Source organism: Rattus norvegicus, chromosome Y (genome assembly GCF_021556685.1).
Source record: "Rattus norvegicus strain SHRSP/BbbUtx chromosome Y, alternate assembly SHRSP_T2T, whole genome shotgun sequence".
In the NCBI taxonomy this organism is placed as follows: domain Eukaryota; kingdom Metazoa; phylum Chordata; class Mammalia; order Rodentia; family Muridae; genus Rattus; species Rattus norvegicus.
In genome coordinates this window covers 36,094,500-36,112,224 of record NC_141555.1, presented here as the reverse complement: position 1 = coordinate 36,112,224, position 17,725 = coordinate 36,094,500, and positions in this window count along the sequence as shown.

Below are 17,725 nucleotides of genomic sequence, written 5' to 3'. Positions count from 1 at the left end.
CCCTTCCTTATGGGTGTTCCCCTCCCAACCCTCCCCCCATTCCCGCCCTCCCCCCATAGTCTAGTTCACTGGGGCTTCAGTCTTAGCAGGACCCAGGGCTTCCCCTTCCACTGGTGCTCTTACTAGGATATTCATTGCTACCTATCGGGTCAGAGTACAGGGTCAGTCCATGTATAGTCTTTAGGTAGTGGCTTAGTCCCTGGAAGCTCTGGTTACTTGACATTGTTGTAATTTTGGGGTCTCGAGCCCCTTCAAGCTCTTCCAGTTCTTTCTCTGATTCCTTCAACGGTGTAGCTACTCTCAGTTCAGTGGTTTGCTGCTGACATTCGGCTCTGTATTTGCTGTATTCTGGCTGTTTCTCTCAGGAGCGATCTACATCCAGCTCCTGTCGGTCTGCACTTCTTTGCTTCATCCATCTTGTCTAATAGGGTGGCTGTATATGTATGGGCCACATGTGGGGCAGGCTCTGAATGGGTGTTCCTTCAGTCTCTGTTTTAATCTTTGCCTCTCCCCTCCCTGCCAAGGGTATTCTTTTTCCTCATTTAAAGAAGGAGTGAAGCATTCACATTTTGATCATCCGTCTTGAGTTTCGTTTGTTCTAGGGATCTAGGGTAATTCAAGCATTTGGGCTAAAAGCCACTTATCAATTAGTGCATACCATGTCTGTCTTTCTGTGATTGTGTTAGCTCACTCAGGATGATATTTTCCAGTTCCAACCATTTGCCTACGGATTTGATAAAGCCGTTTTTTTTGATAGCTGAGTAATATTCCATTGTGTAGATGTACCACATTTTCTGTATCCATTCCTCTGTTGAAGGGCATCTGGGTTCTTTCCATTTTCTGGCTATTATAAATAAGGCTGCGATGAACATAGTGGAGCACGTGTCTCTTTTATATGTTGAGGTATCTTTTGGGTGTATGCCCAAGAGAGGTATAGCTGGATCCTCAGGCAGTTCAATATCCAATTTTCTGAGGAACCTCCAGACTGATTTCCAGAATGGTTTTACCAGTCTGCAATCCCACCAACAATGGAGGAGTGTTCCTCTTTCTCCACATCCTTGCCAGCATCTGCTGTCACCTGAGTTTTTGATCTTAGCCATTCTCACTGGTGTGAGGTGAAATCTCAGGGTTGTTTTGATTTGCATTTCCCTTATGACTAAAGATGTTGAACATTTCTTTAGGTGTTTCTCCGCCATTCGGCATTCCTCAGCTGTGAATTCTTTGTTTAGCTCTGAACCGCATTTTTTTTTGGTTCTTTTTTTCGGAGCTGGGGACCGAACCCAGGGCGTTGCGCTTCCTAGGTAAGCGCTCTACCACTGAGCTAAATCTCCAGCCCCTGAACCCCATTTTTTAATAGGGTTATTTGTTTCCCTGCCGTCTAACTTATGGGGTCTTTGTATATTTTGGATATAAGGCCTCTATCTGTTGTAGGATTGGTAAAGATCTTTTCCCAATCTGTTGGTTGCCGTTTTGTCCTAACCACCATGTCCTTTGCCTTACAGAAGCTTTGCAGTTTTATGAGATCCCATTTGTCGATTCTTGATCTTAGAGCATAAGCCATTGGTGTTTTGTTCAGGAAATTTTTTCCAGTCCCATGTGTTCCAGATGCTTCCCTAGTTTTTCTTCTATTAGTTTGAGTGTGTCTGGTTTGATGTGGAGGTCCTTGATCCACTTGGACTTAAGCTTTGTACAGGGTGATAAGCATGGATCGATCTGCATTCTTCTACATATTGCCCTCTAGTTGAACCAGCACCATTTGCTGAAAATGCTATCTTTATTCCATTGGATGGTTTTGGCCCCTTTGTAAAAAATCAAGTGACCATAGGTGTGTGGGTTCATTTCTGGGTCGTCAATTCTATTCCATTGGTCTATCTGTCTGTCTCTGTACCAATACCATGCAGTTTTTATCACTATTGCTCTGTAATACTGCTTGAGTTCAGGGATAGTGATTCCCCCTGAAGTCCTTTTATTGTTGAGGATAGCTTTAGCTATCCTGGGTTTTTTGTTATTCCAGATGAATTTGAAAATTGTTCTGTCTAACTCTTTAAAGAATTGGATTGGTATTTTGATGGGGATTGCATTGAATCTGTAGATTGCTTTTGGTAAAATGGCCATTTTTACTATATTAATCTTGCCAATCCATGAGCATGGGAGATCTTTCCATCTTCTGAGGTCTTCTTCAATTTCTTTCCTCAGTATTTTGAAGTTCTTATTGTACAGATCTTTTACTTGCTTGTTTAAAGTCACACCGAGGTACTTTATATTATTTGGGTCTATTATGAAGGGTGTCATTTCCCTAATTACTTTCTCGGCTTGTTTCTCTTTTGTGTAGAGGAAGGCTACTGATCTATTTGAGTTAATTTTATACCCAGCCACTTTGCTGAAGGTGTTTATCAGCTTTAGTAGTTCTCTGGTGGAACTTTTGGGATCACTTAAATATACTATCATGTCATCTTCAAATAGTGATATTTTGACCTCTTCTTTTCCGATCTGTATCCCCTTGATCTCCTTTTGTTGTCTGATTGCTCTGGCTAGAACTTCAAGAACTATATTGAATAAGTAGGGAGAGAGTGGGCAGCCTTGTCTAGTCCCTGATTTTAGTGGGGTTGCTTCAAGTTTCTCTCCATTTAGTTTAATGTTAGCAACTAGTTTGCTGTATATGGCTTTTACTATGTTTAGTTATGGGCTTTGAATTCCTATTCTTTCCAGGACTTTTATCATGAAAGGGTGTTGAATTTTGTCAAATGCTTTCTCAGCATCTAATGAAATGATCATGTGGTTCTCTTCTTTCAGTTTGTTGATATAATGGATCACGTTGATGGTTTTCCGTATATTAAACCATCCCTGCATGCCTGGGATGAAGCCTACTTGATCATGGTGGATGATTGTTTTCATGTGCTCTTGGATTCGGTTTGCCAGAATTTTATTGAGTATTTTTGTGTCGATATTCATAAGGGAAATTGGTCTGAAGTTCTCTTTCTTTGTTGTGTCTTTGTGTGGTTTAGGTATAAGAGTAATTGTGGCTTCGTAGAAGGAATTCGGTAGGACTCCATCTGTTTCAATTTTGTGGAATAGTTTGGATAATATTGGTAGGAGGTCTTCTATGAAGGTTTGATAGAATTCTGCACTAAACCCGTCTGGACCTGGGCCCTTTTTGGTTGGGAGACCTTTAATGACTGCTTCTATTTCCTTAGGAGTTATGGGTTTGTTTAACTGGTTTATCTGTTCCTGATTTAACTTCGATACCTGGTATCTGTCTAGGAAATTGTCCATTTCCTGAAGATTTTCAAGTTTTGGCGAATATAGGTTTTTATAGTAAGATCTGATGATTTTTTGAATTTCCTCTGAATCTGTTGTTATGTCTCCCCTTTCATTTCTGATGTTGTTAATTTGGACGCACTCTCTGTGTCCTCTCGTTAGTCTGGCTAAGGGTTTATCTATCTTGTTGATTTTCTCAAAGAACCAACTTTTGGTTCTGTTGATTCTTTCTATGGTCCTTTTTGTTTCTACTTGGTTGATTTCAGCTCTTGTTTGATTATTTCCTGCCTTCTACTCCTCCTGGGTGTATTTGCTTCTTTTTGTTCTAGAGCTTTTAGGTGTGCTGTCAAGCTGCTGACATATGCTCTTTCCTGTTTCTTTCTGCAGGCACTCAGCACTATGAGTTTTCCTCTTAGCACAGCTTTCATTGTGTCCCATAAGTTTGGGTATGTTGTATCTTCATTTTCATTAAATTCTAAAAAGTTTTTAATTTCTTTCTTTATTTCTTCCTTGACCAGGTTATCATTGAGTAGAGCATTGTTCAATTTCCACGTATATGTGGGCATTCTTCCCTTATTGTTATTGAAGACCAGTTTTAGGCCGTGGTGGTCCGATAGCACACATGGGATTATTTCTATCTTTCTGTACCTGTTGAGGCCCGTTTTTTGACCAATTATATGGTCAATTTTGGAGAAAGTACCATGAGGAGCTGAGAAGGTATATCCTTTTGCTTTAGGATAGAATGTTCTATAAATATCCGTTAAGTACATTTGGCTCATGACTTCTCTTAGTCTGTCGACATCACTGTTTAATTTCTGTTTACATGATCTGTCCATTGATGAGAGTGGGGTGTTGAAATCTCCCACTATTATTGTGTGAGGTGCAATGTGTGTTTTGAGCTTTAGTAAGGTTTCTTTTACGTATGTAGTTGCCCTTGTATTTTGGGCATAGATATTTAGGATTGAGAGTTCATCTTGGTGGATTTTTCCATTGATGAATATGAAGTGTCCTTCCTTATCTTTTTTGATGACTTTTAGTTGGAAATTGATTTTATTTGATATTAGAATGGCTACTCCAGCTTGCTTCTTCTGACCATTTCCTGGGAAATTTGTTTTCCAGCCTTTCACTCTGAGGTAGTGTCTGTCTTTGTCTCTGAGGTGTGTTTCCTGTAGGCAGCAGAATGCAGGGTCCTCGTTGCGTATCCAGTTTGTTAATCTATGTCTTTTTATTGGGGAGTTGAGGCCATTGATATTGAGAGATATTAAGGAATAGTGATTATTGCTTCCCGTTATATTCATATTTGGATGTGAGGTTATGTTTGTGTGCTTTCATTCTCTTTGTTTTGTTGCCAAGACAATTAGTTTTTTGCTTCTTCTAGGGTATAGCTTGCCTCCTTATTTTGGGCTTTACCATTTATTATCCTTTGTAGTGCTGGATTTGTGGAAAGATATTGTGTAAATTTGGTTTTGTCATGGAATATCTTGGTTTCTCCATCAATGTTAATTGAGAGTTTTGCTAGATACAGTAACCTGGGCTGGCATTTGTGTTCTTATAAGGTCTGTATGACATCAGTCCAGGATCTTCTGGCCTTCATAGTTTCTGGCGAGAAGTCTGGTGTGATTCTGATAGGTCTCACTTTATATGTTACTTGACCTTTTTCCCTTACTGCTTTTAATATTCTTTCTTTATTTTGTGCGTTTGGTGTTTTGACAATTATGTGACGGGAGGTGTTCCTTTTCTGGTCCAATCTATTTGGAGTTCTGTAGGCTTATTGTATGTCTATGGGTATCTCTATTTTTAGGTTAGGGAAGTTTTCTTCTATGATTTTGTTGAAGATATTTACTGGTCCTTTGAGCTGGGAGTCTTCACTCTCTTCTATACCTATTATCCTTAGGTTTGATCTTCTCATTGAGTCCTGGATTTCCTGTATGTTTTGGACCAGTAGCTTTTTCCACTTTACATTATCTTTGACAGTTGAGTCAATGATTTCTATGGAATCTTCTGCTCCTGAGATACTCTCTTCCATCTCTTGAATTCTGTTGGTGAAGCTTGTAACTACAGCTCCTTGTCTCTTCTTTTGGTTTTCTATATCCAGGGTTGTTTCCATGTGTTCTTTCTTAATTGCTTCTATTTCCATTTTTAATTCCTTCAACTGTTTGATTGTGTTTCCCTGGAATTCTTTCAGGGATTTTTGTGTCTTCTCTCTATGTGCTTCTACTTGTTTATTTATGTTTTCCTGGAATTCTTTCAGGGATTTTTGCGATTCTTTCAGGCATTTTTGCGATTCCTCTCTGTCGGCTTCTACTTGTTCTCTAAGGGAGTTCTTCACGTCTTTCTTGAAGTCCTCCAGCATCATGATCAAAAATGATTTTGAAACTAGATCTTGCTTTTCAGGTGTGTTTGGATATTCCATGTTTGTTTTGATGGGAGAATTGGGCTCCGATGGTGCCATGTACTCTTGGTTTCTGTTGCTTGGGTTCCTGCGCTTGCCTCTCGCCATCAGATTATCTCTAGTGTTACTTTGTTCTGCTATTTCTGACAGTGGCTAGACTGTCCTATAAGCCTGTGTGTCAGGAGTGCTGTAGACCTGTTTTCCTCTCTTTCAGTCAGTTATGGGGAAAGAGTGTTCTGCTTCCTGGCTTGTAGTTTTTCCTCTCTACAGGTCTTCAGCTGTTCCTGTGGGCCTATGTCTTGAGTTCACCAGGCAGCTTTCTTGCAGCAGAAAAGTTTGTCTTACCTGTGGTCCCGAGGCTCAAGTTCGCTTGTGGGGTGCTGCTCACGGGCTCTCTGCAGCGGCAGCAACCAGGAAGACTTGTGCCGCCGTTTCCGGGAGCTTCAGTGCACCAGGGTTCCAGATGGTCTTTGGCTTTTTCTTCTGGCGTCCGAAATGTGTGTGCAGAGAGCAGTCTCTTCTGGTTTCCCAGGCTTGTCTGCCTCTCTGAAGGTTTAGCTCTCCCTCCCACGGGATTTGGGTGCAGAGAACTGTTTATCCAATCTGTTTCCTTCAGGTTCTGGTGGTGTCTCAGGCAGGGGTCCTACCGCTCCTGGGCCCTCCCCCACGGGAGCCCAGAGGCCTTATACTGTTTCCTCTTGGGCCAGGGTTGTGGGCAGGGGTGAGCATTGTTGGTGGTCTCTTCCGCTCTGCAGCCTCAGGAGTGCCCACCTGACCAGGCGGCTGGGTCCTGTCTTTTTTCTTGAAGTTGAGTTTTAACTAGACCTCAAGCCATTCCTCTCCCTGCCCATTCTCATGAATGTTATGTTTGGCCTGAAGAAAGGATCAAGGAAATATATCCAAAACCCTCAAGTGTGTCTCTGGGAACTCAGGAATTTAGATATTACATTACTGATATCTAATGGGACTCCAGAACCACAGTCTATAGTCCATGCTGTCCTTTGTTTTACTGATATCTGGAATTTTTGGAAAATATAAGAATTTGGGAGTTTATCATTTGAAGTAGGTACACAATATTTAAACTGTTGTATCCATTATAGCTGGGCCCCCTTTGTTGCCAAAATCATTGCATAAAACTGAATAGGAAAATAACATTTTTAGTACACATACAGGAATATTTAAAAATCCCCTATCATAGAATGTACAATAAGAAAATGTAATACAATATTCAGTGAATTAAAGTTGTGTGGTGCAAATACTGGCATTTGGGAAATAGAGAAAACCTAGGAAATAGCACGGTATGTCACAGGAATGGAACTGGGAATAAAATTATTATCCTTAAGAATATCCTCCACTTTATGTACCTAGATCATTTCTACCTCTGCCAAGCCTCTGAATAACTTCTTCCATTCAGAGCATGTAGCCAATAATGAACAAAGAGAAGTCTCTAGCTTTAGAGAGATGTAGTACATAAAGGTTTCCACTGTGTCACATTATACACTCCTGGAAAAGGCACCCTCAAATCTGTTCAATGTAAGGAAAGCTGTTTAGCAGTTAGGCCATGGAATTCTCAGAGACACCATCATTAGGCCTGCCCTGAAAAATCTCTTCTATCCTGGAGAGTCCGAAGTTCTTCGGTGATGACACAAGCTTTGGCACGACAGCAACTCACAGATATTCCTTCAGTACCTCTAGGGTTTACTATTTGGCTAATAATTCAGAATAAACAACAATTTGGGAGGGAGATCAGGGAGGATGAAGAGATTAGAGATGGGGAGATGGAAGTTGGCTTTCTCTCTTGGTATAAAAAAAAAATTCTTCGTACATGGGAAATTTCAGTGAGTCCAGGGTATTAGTTAAGTGTGTTCTGAAGAGATAGCCTTGATCTGAGCTTTCCACATATAGGAATCAGGAGTAGGGTGCCTCTCAAAAGCATCTGTTCTTCCCTTTTTTTTATGGTTCCTGGAAGTCAGAGAGTTTATATCATTAACAGCTTTATCCCAAAAGTCAGGTTATTTGATGGGCACCGTTGTTCCGTAGAGCTCATGGCTTTTATTTGTTTTGCACAGAAGAAAAAGGTCCTGAAGAAGAAGGGAGGAAAGAAAAGTATTTTGTCCTCAGCTCAGAGGAAATTCCTCATTGATTTGGATTCCTATAGTGCAGTTTATCTCTGACACTGATATTTGGGAGAGAGAAGTGCTTTTACTTGATATTTCATCATCTCAGTCTTTCCACTAGTATTACTCTATCATTGCCTGACAGTGACCCTTTAGATTTCTGAGTCAATAGGTGTGATTAGCTTGCAGTTTTCTTCTCTTTTTCTTCTTTCTTTTTTTATTTTTTAAACAATTTCATTGCTCTTTTAAATTATTGATTATATATTTATTTCAAATGTTATTTTCTTTCCCAGTTTCCTGCCATAAGTTCCCTACCCAGAACCCTCCCATTTTCTATAACCCCATTTACTGCCCTTGACATTCTCTTGAACTAGTAGTCAAAGCTAGATTGGACCAAGGGCTTCTCCTTCCATTGGTGCCAAAAAAGGCAATCCTCTGCTACATATGAAGTTTAGACATAGGTATGTCAATGTACAGTCTTTGACAATTGGTTTAGTAACAGAAATCTCTGCTTCATTTGCATTATTTTTCTTATGGTATTGAAAGTCTTTCAGCTCTTGTAATCCTTTCTTAAAATCTACCAAAAGGGGTGGGTTTAAAGTTCACTTGTCTACCACTACCATTCACTTCTTCATTTGACAAGCTCTAGCCGTGTCTCTCAGGAAAGAATTATATCTTGTTACTCTCAGTGACACTTCTCTGCATTATCTAGATTTGGTGGCTGAATATATATATATATATTTGCTGTCTCCTACAACTATGAGCTTTGGTGGAATTTTAATTTGGATTCTGGGAAACTAGATCAAAGATTTGGAATCGACAAAGAACAATGCCAAATATAAACCCTCATGATATTATGAAACCAATGAGGTAATGATGTTGAGGATTCAATGGACCTCATCGATTCCTCTGCATGCCCATCCTACTGAATCTTATGTTTGGCCTAAAGAAAGAATCATGGTTAAATATCCAAAAGCCTCAATTCTGCCCTTGGGAACACAGGAGGTAGATATTAGAGAACTGATATCTAGTATGGATACAGATCCACATTCTATAATTCCTGTTTTCCTTTTCTTTACTGATGTCCGGTAAATTTTTGATAAAATAGGATTATGGAGTTTATCTTTTCAAGTAGTACACAATATATACACTGGTATATTCACGCTATGGCTGGGGCCTCTTCGTTTCCTACGTCATTGAAAAATTGAATTAGAAAACAGAATATTTGAGTACACTCAGGAATATATATATAGCAAGGAATGTACAGTGAAAAAATGTAGTAATATATTCACCAATTAAAGATCTGTAAGGAAAATACTGGCCTTTTGGAAACAGAGATAACGTAGAAAATTGAACGGTATATCACAGGAATCAACCTGGGAAAAAAATTATTATCCAGAAGAATCTCCTCCACACATATTTTCTACCCATGTCAAGCCACTGACTTTCTCCATTCAGAGCATGTTACCAATAATGAAGCAAAGAGAAGTCTCTAGCTTTAGAGAGATGTAATATGTAAAGGTTTCCTCTGTGTCCCAGGAGACATCCTGTAAAGGGGACCCTCAAATCTCTTCAATGTAAATAAAGATGTTTAGAAGGTAGGCCATTGCAGTTCTCAGTGGCATCACCATTAGACCCTCCCTGAAAAATCTCTTGTACCCTGGAGAGCCCTAGTTTCTTCAGTGATGTCAAAAGTGTTGTTGTGTCCGCATGTGCCTCTTGGATATTCCTTCAGTACCAATAGTGTTTACTATTTGGCCACTAATTCAGAGTAAACAGCCATTTGGGAGGGAGAACACAGAGGATGACAATATCAGAGATGGATAGAAGGAAGCTTGAATTCTGTCTTGGTATAAAAAAAGGAAGAAAAATATGGTTCATGAGAAACTCAGTGGGTCCTGAATAGCCATTGAGTGGTTTCACTAAACAGATAGACTTGATCTGAGTGTTCCACATATGGGATTCAGGAGCAAGATGCCTCTCAGAAGCATCTGGACTTGCCTGCTTGTTATGGTTGCTGGAAGGCAGAGAGTTTATATCGTTCATTTCTTTATTCCAAAAGCCAGTTGTTGGGAAGGGGTCCATTGTTTTTCTGAGAGCTCATCACATTTATTTTTGTTACCCCGTAGTAAAACATCCTAAGGAAGAAGAGAAAGACAAATTTTATATCCTCAGCTCAGTGTAAACTCCTCCATGCTTTGGATTCATAAAGTGCAGTTTGTGTCTGACACTGATATCTAGGAGAAAGAAGTGCTTCTAGTCGATGTTTGATCATCTTACTCTTTCCACTAGAATTACTCTGACTACCATTCCCTGACAGTGAATCATTAGATTCCTGAGTCAATGGGTGTGATTAGCAGGCAGTTCTCTTTTGTATTATTTCTTAATTTTTTAACATTTTTTTGCCCTTTTAGTTGGATATTTCTTTTTTTTTTTCTTTTCTTTTATTCAGAGATGGGGACCAAACCCAGGGCTTTGCACTTGCTAGGCAAGTACTCTACCACTGAGCAAATCTCCAACCCCTAATTGAATATTTATATATTTTCATTTCAAATGTTATGTTTATATTCAGTTTCATTTCCACAAGATCCCTAAGCAGTCCCCCTCCTATGCCTCTATAACCACACTTATTACCCCTTGACTTTCCCATTTACTAGGAGTCAAACCTATGGATGACCAAGGGCTTCTCCTTCCTTTGGTGCCCTACAAGTCCTTGCTCTGCTACATATGCAGATGGAGACATAAGTGTGTCCATGTACAGTCTTTGAACATTAGTTTAGTACCAGGTTTGTTGGCATCTTTGTTCTTATTGAGTTGAAAGCCCCTTCAGCCCTTGTAATCCTTACTCAAAATCTACCAACAAGAGTTCCGTTTTCAGTTCACTGGTTTGCCACTGGCATTCACTTTTGTATTTGACATGCTCTAGCTGAGTCTCTCAGGAAGGATCTATATCTGGTTCCTGGAAGAATGCACTTATTACGTTCATCTATCTTATCTAGATTTGTTACTCTCTCTCTCTCTCTCTCTCTCTCTATATATATATATATATATATATATATATATATATATATATATACTGATATATACTGTATATATATATATATATATATATATATATATATATATATTTGGTGGCTTCTATAAATATGACGTTAGGTGGAATATTACCATGGATACTGCACAATTAGCTCAAGAATGTAGAATCAACAAATGACAATGCCAAATAGACTCCCTCCTGTTCTTAAGAACCTATTAAATTTGACGTATACCTGGACCTCACTCATTCCTCTCCCTTCCCATCCTCCTGAATCTTATGTTTGGCCTAAAGAAAGAATCATGGTAAAACATCCAAAACCCTCAAGACTGGCCGAGGGAACACAGGAAGGTAGATATTAGAAACTGATATCTAATGGAACTACAATACTGTATTCTATAGTCTATGTTGTCCTTTGTGTTACTGATGTCTGGTAATTTTAGGAAAAAATAAGGATTTGGGAGTTTATCTTTTGAAAAGAGTACACAATATTTACACTGTTATATTCACTCTAAAAATGACCCCCTTTGTTACCAAAATCATTGGAAAAAATTGAATTGAAAAGAGGAATATTTAAGTTCACATACGGGAAAAAATATATAGAGTCCTATACCAAGGAATGTACAATAGGAAAACGTAATACAATTTTCATTCAATTAAAGGTCTGCAAAGAAAACCTGGTCTTTGGGAAACCGAGAAAACCTAACAAATTGAATTGTATCTCACAGGAATATACCTGGAAATAGAAATATCCAGAAGAATCTCCTCCACCTTATGTTCCCAGAACTTTTCTACCTATGCCAAGCCCCTGACAAAGTTTTTCCATTCAGAGCATGTAACCACTAATGAAGCAAAAATAAGTCTCTACCTTCAGAGAGTTGTAGTATGTAAAGGTTTTCACTGTGTCACTGGAGACACTCCTGTAAAGGGCACCCTCGAATCTGGTTAATATAAGGGAAAGATGTTCCCCAGGTAGGCTATGGCAGTTCTCAGTGACATCATCATTACACCTTCCCTGAAAAATGTCTTGTATCCTGGAGAGCCATTGCTTCGGCTGTGATGTCAAAAGTGTTGTTGTGTCTGCAACTGCCTCATTGATATTCTTTCAGTATCTCTAAGGTTTACTAATTTGCTTCCAATTCAGAGTAAACAGCCATTTGGGAAAGAGAACAAAGAGCATGATGATATCAGACATGGGGAGAAGGAAAGTGGCTTTCTGTCTTGGTATAAGAAAAGGAAGAAATATGTCAACAATGGGAAAGCTCAGTCATTCCTGGGTAGGAGTTGAGTGGGATCGCTGAAGAGATAGCCTCGTCAGAGCCTTCCACATATGTTAATCAGGAACAGGAACCTCTCAGAAGCATCTGTAATTCCCTGCTTGTTATGGTTCCTGGTAGTCAGAGGGTTTATATCATTATTTTCTTTCTTCCAAAAGCCTGGTTTTGAGAAGGGCACAGTTGTTTTACTGAGAGCTCATGGCTTTTATTCCTTTTGGCTCATGTTTGTAAAGAATTTAGTTCTTGATAACTTGAACCCTTCAGGTCTGTAGGAAGGCACATCACTTTTGTCACAGTGTTAGAATCAGTTGCTCACCGTTACTATTAGTAATACTACTCGCTGGGGACAGCACACATGATAGTTTACCTTTGGCCAACACTTAGTTTCCAAACAACATCCTTCGTATTTTATCACTTACACAAACATGAAATCTTATTACTGTCTTCATATTCTTTGATTTTTATCACTATTCACTCCATCCATTATTACTATCTTTGTCTCAAGAGTTGTTTCTTGTTTATCGTACAACAGTGTGCATCTACCCTGAGCTTTTTCTAACCACAAGTCTGTGCAATGTGGTTTCCTTCTGTTCCCCTTTCTTCAAACCCTCCCCCTCCATAGTAAACAGTATGTTCAATGATGTTGCACCTTAATTGTTGGTTACTTCCTATCTTGTCTTTCTCCCCATGCTCATTCAGTTGAATCCATTACTCTTTGGACACATCTGTTGCTTAGGGAGCTCTTTCCCAGGGTGTCAATTTGCCTTATTCTTTCCCTTCATTTAGATCTCTGTTTACTGCTGTATTCTCAGTGAGGCATTCAGTGAGCACACTACATTATATGGTCTCCTCTCTATTTTTCTATCCCTTTAGCCATATTAGTTTTCTTCAGATGCTTGTGACATGACAGTGCATCACATACTCCTGTCTCTACTTGCCACTAATATGTAAGAAATAGTTGTACTTGGTCTCAAACACCTTTATTGCTGGACTTTTGTCTCTAATCACTAGAATACTACATGCAGCATAAGAGAAGTTTAACAATATTTGGAGAAGTCTGAATGGATTGAAGAGAAAACCAATTGAAATTAAGTGATGTACAGAACTTTATTATTTCTTGGATGCTTTTTCCTCAGAATTGCCTACTTTATATCACAAAGTTATAAACCTATTTGCAAGGCATTGCAGGAACTTTCCAATTGACTGTATGTTTTCATTGTATTATTAGAGTTTTGTAGCTAGAAAGACAGGTCAGCCATTACAACCAAAACTTCAAGGTCCTCCTTCCCACTAGTTGCTAAAAAGTATTATGCACACAAATCATACAATTTAATATTGCTGAGTTATGATAATTTTTAACCAGTTTCTGTGCATGTAGGGTAATTATAGTTTACGTGTCTAGGATACATGAAACGTCTACAGTACACACGACCAACCAGATTACCAAGCTGCCATGGAAAGAGCAGAACTCAGTCTGACTTTCAGTTCCAGGTCCACCATTTATGGGTTGTTTTGGTCCAATGGAAAATTCTTCTTTTCTACAGCAGTTTCCTCATCTATTCAATGAACTCAGTACCTTAAATATACAGGATTATTATAAATTTATCTTTATTTGTTCATCTATAAGTAACTTAGAACCTGAAGTTTTTGTATTATCCATAAATGTAAATGTGACCCCTGCACAGTTAGAATATCAGAGGAACAAGGCTGTTTTGAGGCTGGGTTTCTCTATTGTTTACCTCGGCTATGCCATTCAAGCTGGCCTATAGGTGTCTATTATTCTCCTATCTCACCCTGCTATCCAGTGGATGGAGCACAAGGATTATAGATTCATGTTATAAAATCTTGCTTTTTATGTGGATTTCTTGCATTCAAACTCAGATCCTCACACTTGCACCTTAAGCTCTCTGCTCACTATGCTATTTCCCCAGTAAACCCGCAAGTCACCTTTATGTGACTTGAACACATAGGAACTGCCCTTGACCGCAATGAGTCTTTAGACAAAAAAAAAGGGTTTGGGCGTACAGAGGAAGGAGAGGGTTATGTAGTTCAGTAGCAAAATGATTGCCTGTCTCAAATGGACTCCTGAGTTCAGTCCCCAGTACTGAAAAACTAGGAGAAGTCAATCCTTAAGAGTTAAATAAGTCAGGAAAAAAGCAGATTTCTTTCTTTTCATGTGAATTAAAGGAAAGGGAGATTTTGGGTTTTTTTTTATTTTTTTTAACTTATTTGACAAGCTAAGTTTTTAGTAAACATAGACTGTATTACTCTGAGTTTATTTTTAATGCATGCAGTTTATATATCTAACATTGTGCATTACACTCTAACCTCAGAACCGTTTTTTGTTTGATTTTTGTGAGTATTGGTGAGGGGTAGGTTAAACAGATAAGGCCAGCTGTCTGTCTTTATTTAACTCCACTCAGGTACTGAGAAGATAGCACTGTTGAGAGTCAGAGAGAAACACAGCAGCGGTAAAGCAAGTACAAGCAAGATTCTTTTCATTTTGCATTCACATAAAAATTATGTGAAAAATTGCTATGGTCTCTCAAGGGAACATGTCCTAGTGTTCAATAATTTTCAATAAAAAATCTCATATCCCAGAGTTTTAATTTCATAAAAATATTTTTTTCTATACAGATTTTTGTTTTTCAGTTTTTCTTCTATTAACCTTTGCTCAATTTAAAATAATCAAATTATGCCAGATTTCACTTATGACTTAACAATTGCAGTAGACTTAAGTGTATAAAATAAGCACTTGTAAATTAATGGTAGGACTATTTTTTGTTGAAATCCTTTTTGAGAATAATTGGTAGTATATGTAAAATGTTAAAAAAATTTAATTATATTGTTTTTTATAAATGTACAACCTAAGAGGCTACAATACAAAGAAATATTTTTGTGCCAATGTGCCTACAACAGTAGCAGCCTCGAAGCCTCTCACATAGCCATATATTTTGAGTGTACAGGAGTTGTGTTGCTCTGTATAGTGGCACATCTTGGCAGTAATACTGGAAGTGAAAGGTAGGCATAGCACTTCAGAGTGTTGCTAGGCACTATTTACCAAAACGGAGGTAACCTATGTTTGTGGGTAGTAACCTATGAACCTCTCTAGGAATAGAGATAAGTGCATACACCTACGTATAAGCACTCAAGAACATTAGTAACTGTACTATGTTTATGTCCCCAAACTGGAACAATACAAAGTTCTATCAACAATGTAATAGATGTTTTGTTTTGTTTTTTTTTTTTTTTCCCAATGGGATGGTGTGGAGAAGAGAGAGGAATGAACTGAAGCCACATACAGGGACACAGATGAAAGTTTATAACTGAGGTTTATAGAACATGAAACTAACCATTTAAAAATAAACAAAAGAAGCCAAACTCCAAAAATACACTTATTTCATTTAGCTCACAAAAAGATTGACAATTCGTATTAGAAGACAGTGCTTACTTACCATGGCTGGAAAGGGATGTAAAGCGCAGGCACTGTTTTGTGATGAGTTTCAACAGTGATTTAGGACCCAAAACAACAAAAGAAAACATATCCACCAACTGGACTCAATGCAGCAAAGATTATAATGAAAAGATATAGAATAGGCTTCTGTTTGGGGCATTGTTTTTTTTTTTTTTTTTTTTTTTTTTTTTTTTTTTTTTTTTTTTTTGAGTTCACAGACACGTTCTGATTTGTAAATATTTTACATACAAGTCCAGAAGGCTCTGGAACCAGATTACTGAAATTAAATATTTGTGTCCTTAGATTACGTACTTGATTTAACTCTGTTTCTTCATTTAGCTCCTGTAAAATCATGTATGTTTTTACTGTGAAAATAAAATTATACACAGCAAGAAACATAAAACATCACTTAGCCCAAAAGATGCTAATGAATGTTAGTATCCTCTCACTAAGATTTTAAACTATGTGAGAGTTTAGAATAGAACAGTATGCAGCTTTTATTATATGGATCCATTATTCACAGAGGTGGTATTCTTATTCTTAGATAGAAACTCTATGAACTCAGCTTATTCCATAATTACTTGAGTTTATTTGCGGCCCTCTCACATCAGCCATCAGTCAAGACCGTCTCCCAGAGACACAATTACAACACATTCTCAATAGGGGTACCTCTTCCCAGGTCACTCTACGTTATGTCAAGTTGACCAGACAGAATTAGAAATTTTGGAATGTTGGAGCAAATCCGTGAGTGGCAAACAGTTAAAACAGTTAATCTTAAGATGGAATTTCAATGTCATCTTCAATATTTTATTACTTTCCCCCTTTGTAATTACTTTTTTTAGTGAAATGAAGTGTATAAAAGATGAACACTCCTTCTTTGTGTGTGTGTGTGTGTGTGTGTGTGTGTGTGTGTGTGTGTGTGTGTGTCAGATTCCTGTATACAGGTATACCCAGCATGTGTACATGAAAAAGCCCAAAAGAGGATAACAGATGTCTTTCTTATCCCTGCTTTATTCCCTTAGGCCAGGTTGCTCACTGAACTTGAGGCTGATTATTTTGCTAGGCTGCTGGTTAGTGAACTTTCCCGGCATGACTGGCTTCATGATACAGCACTAAATTATAAGTATCTATGACAAAGCCTGTTTTTATATGGTGCAAACTCACTTTGTCATGCTTGCTTAAGCTGTTTTTTGACCTCAGAATTAACTATTTTACAAGAAGATGTCAATATTGTTGCACAATCTACCTAAACCTTTTACTGTCTTAGAAGGGAGCACAGTCACAAATTTCTATTGCTCCAGCTGTCGACAACTACAGAACTTTTCTGTCTTTATGGATATACCTCCAGTAGATAGTCCATGTGATTGAAGTCTTGTGGCATTTTCACTTAGTGTGTTCTCAATATTCATTTACGTTGTGGCATCAATCCGTACTACGTTCCACATATCACTTTTTGTTTATCCATTCATCCATTCATAGACTCTTTGGGTCTTCTAAACTTAAAATTTTTCATTGTTTATATTATGATATTAGGACCTATGGGCATGTGCTTGCTATGGCTCACATGTATTGATCAGAAAACACTGTACGGGTGACGTAGGTGAGTTGTTTCCCTCCTATTGGGGCGAGAAATGGAACCCAAGTAGGTGTGCAGGCTTGGGGCATGTTTTAATTTATAGGAAAGCATCTTATTTTCTTCTATAGAGGTTATACCACTTTCCATTACTACCAGTAATGTATGAGGGTGCTTTTACGTCCATCCAAGTGGATGTGAGGTATTGTCTTAGTTTTTAAGTTGCATTTTCCTAATAACTAATCATTTTAAGCATTTTTCTTTTAGACCAGTATGAGAACAGATGATATTTCTATTGACCAAGAGGAAACTGAGAACCAGAAATTCTAAATCAAATAATTTCTCCTACTAGGATTTGATATTTGTTTTATATATTTGATTTCAAAGCAACACTTTTTCTGACCTGTTATTTTTAAGTTACTAAATATTTTTTTTAAAAAATGATTATATAAATTAAGGAAGTATAATTTGGTTGAGATGAAATGAAAGAGCACAGTAGGTGCTGGGAAAAAACCCACTTTTTAAAAGGTAAGATGCATTAGGACTGTCAGTGGGAGTAGTGTAGCATAGGTTTGGGAAAAGTAATTTGGAGAGTAGATGTCTTTAAGAGCTTTAATTTG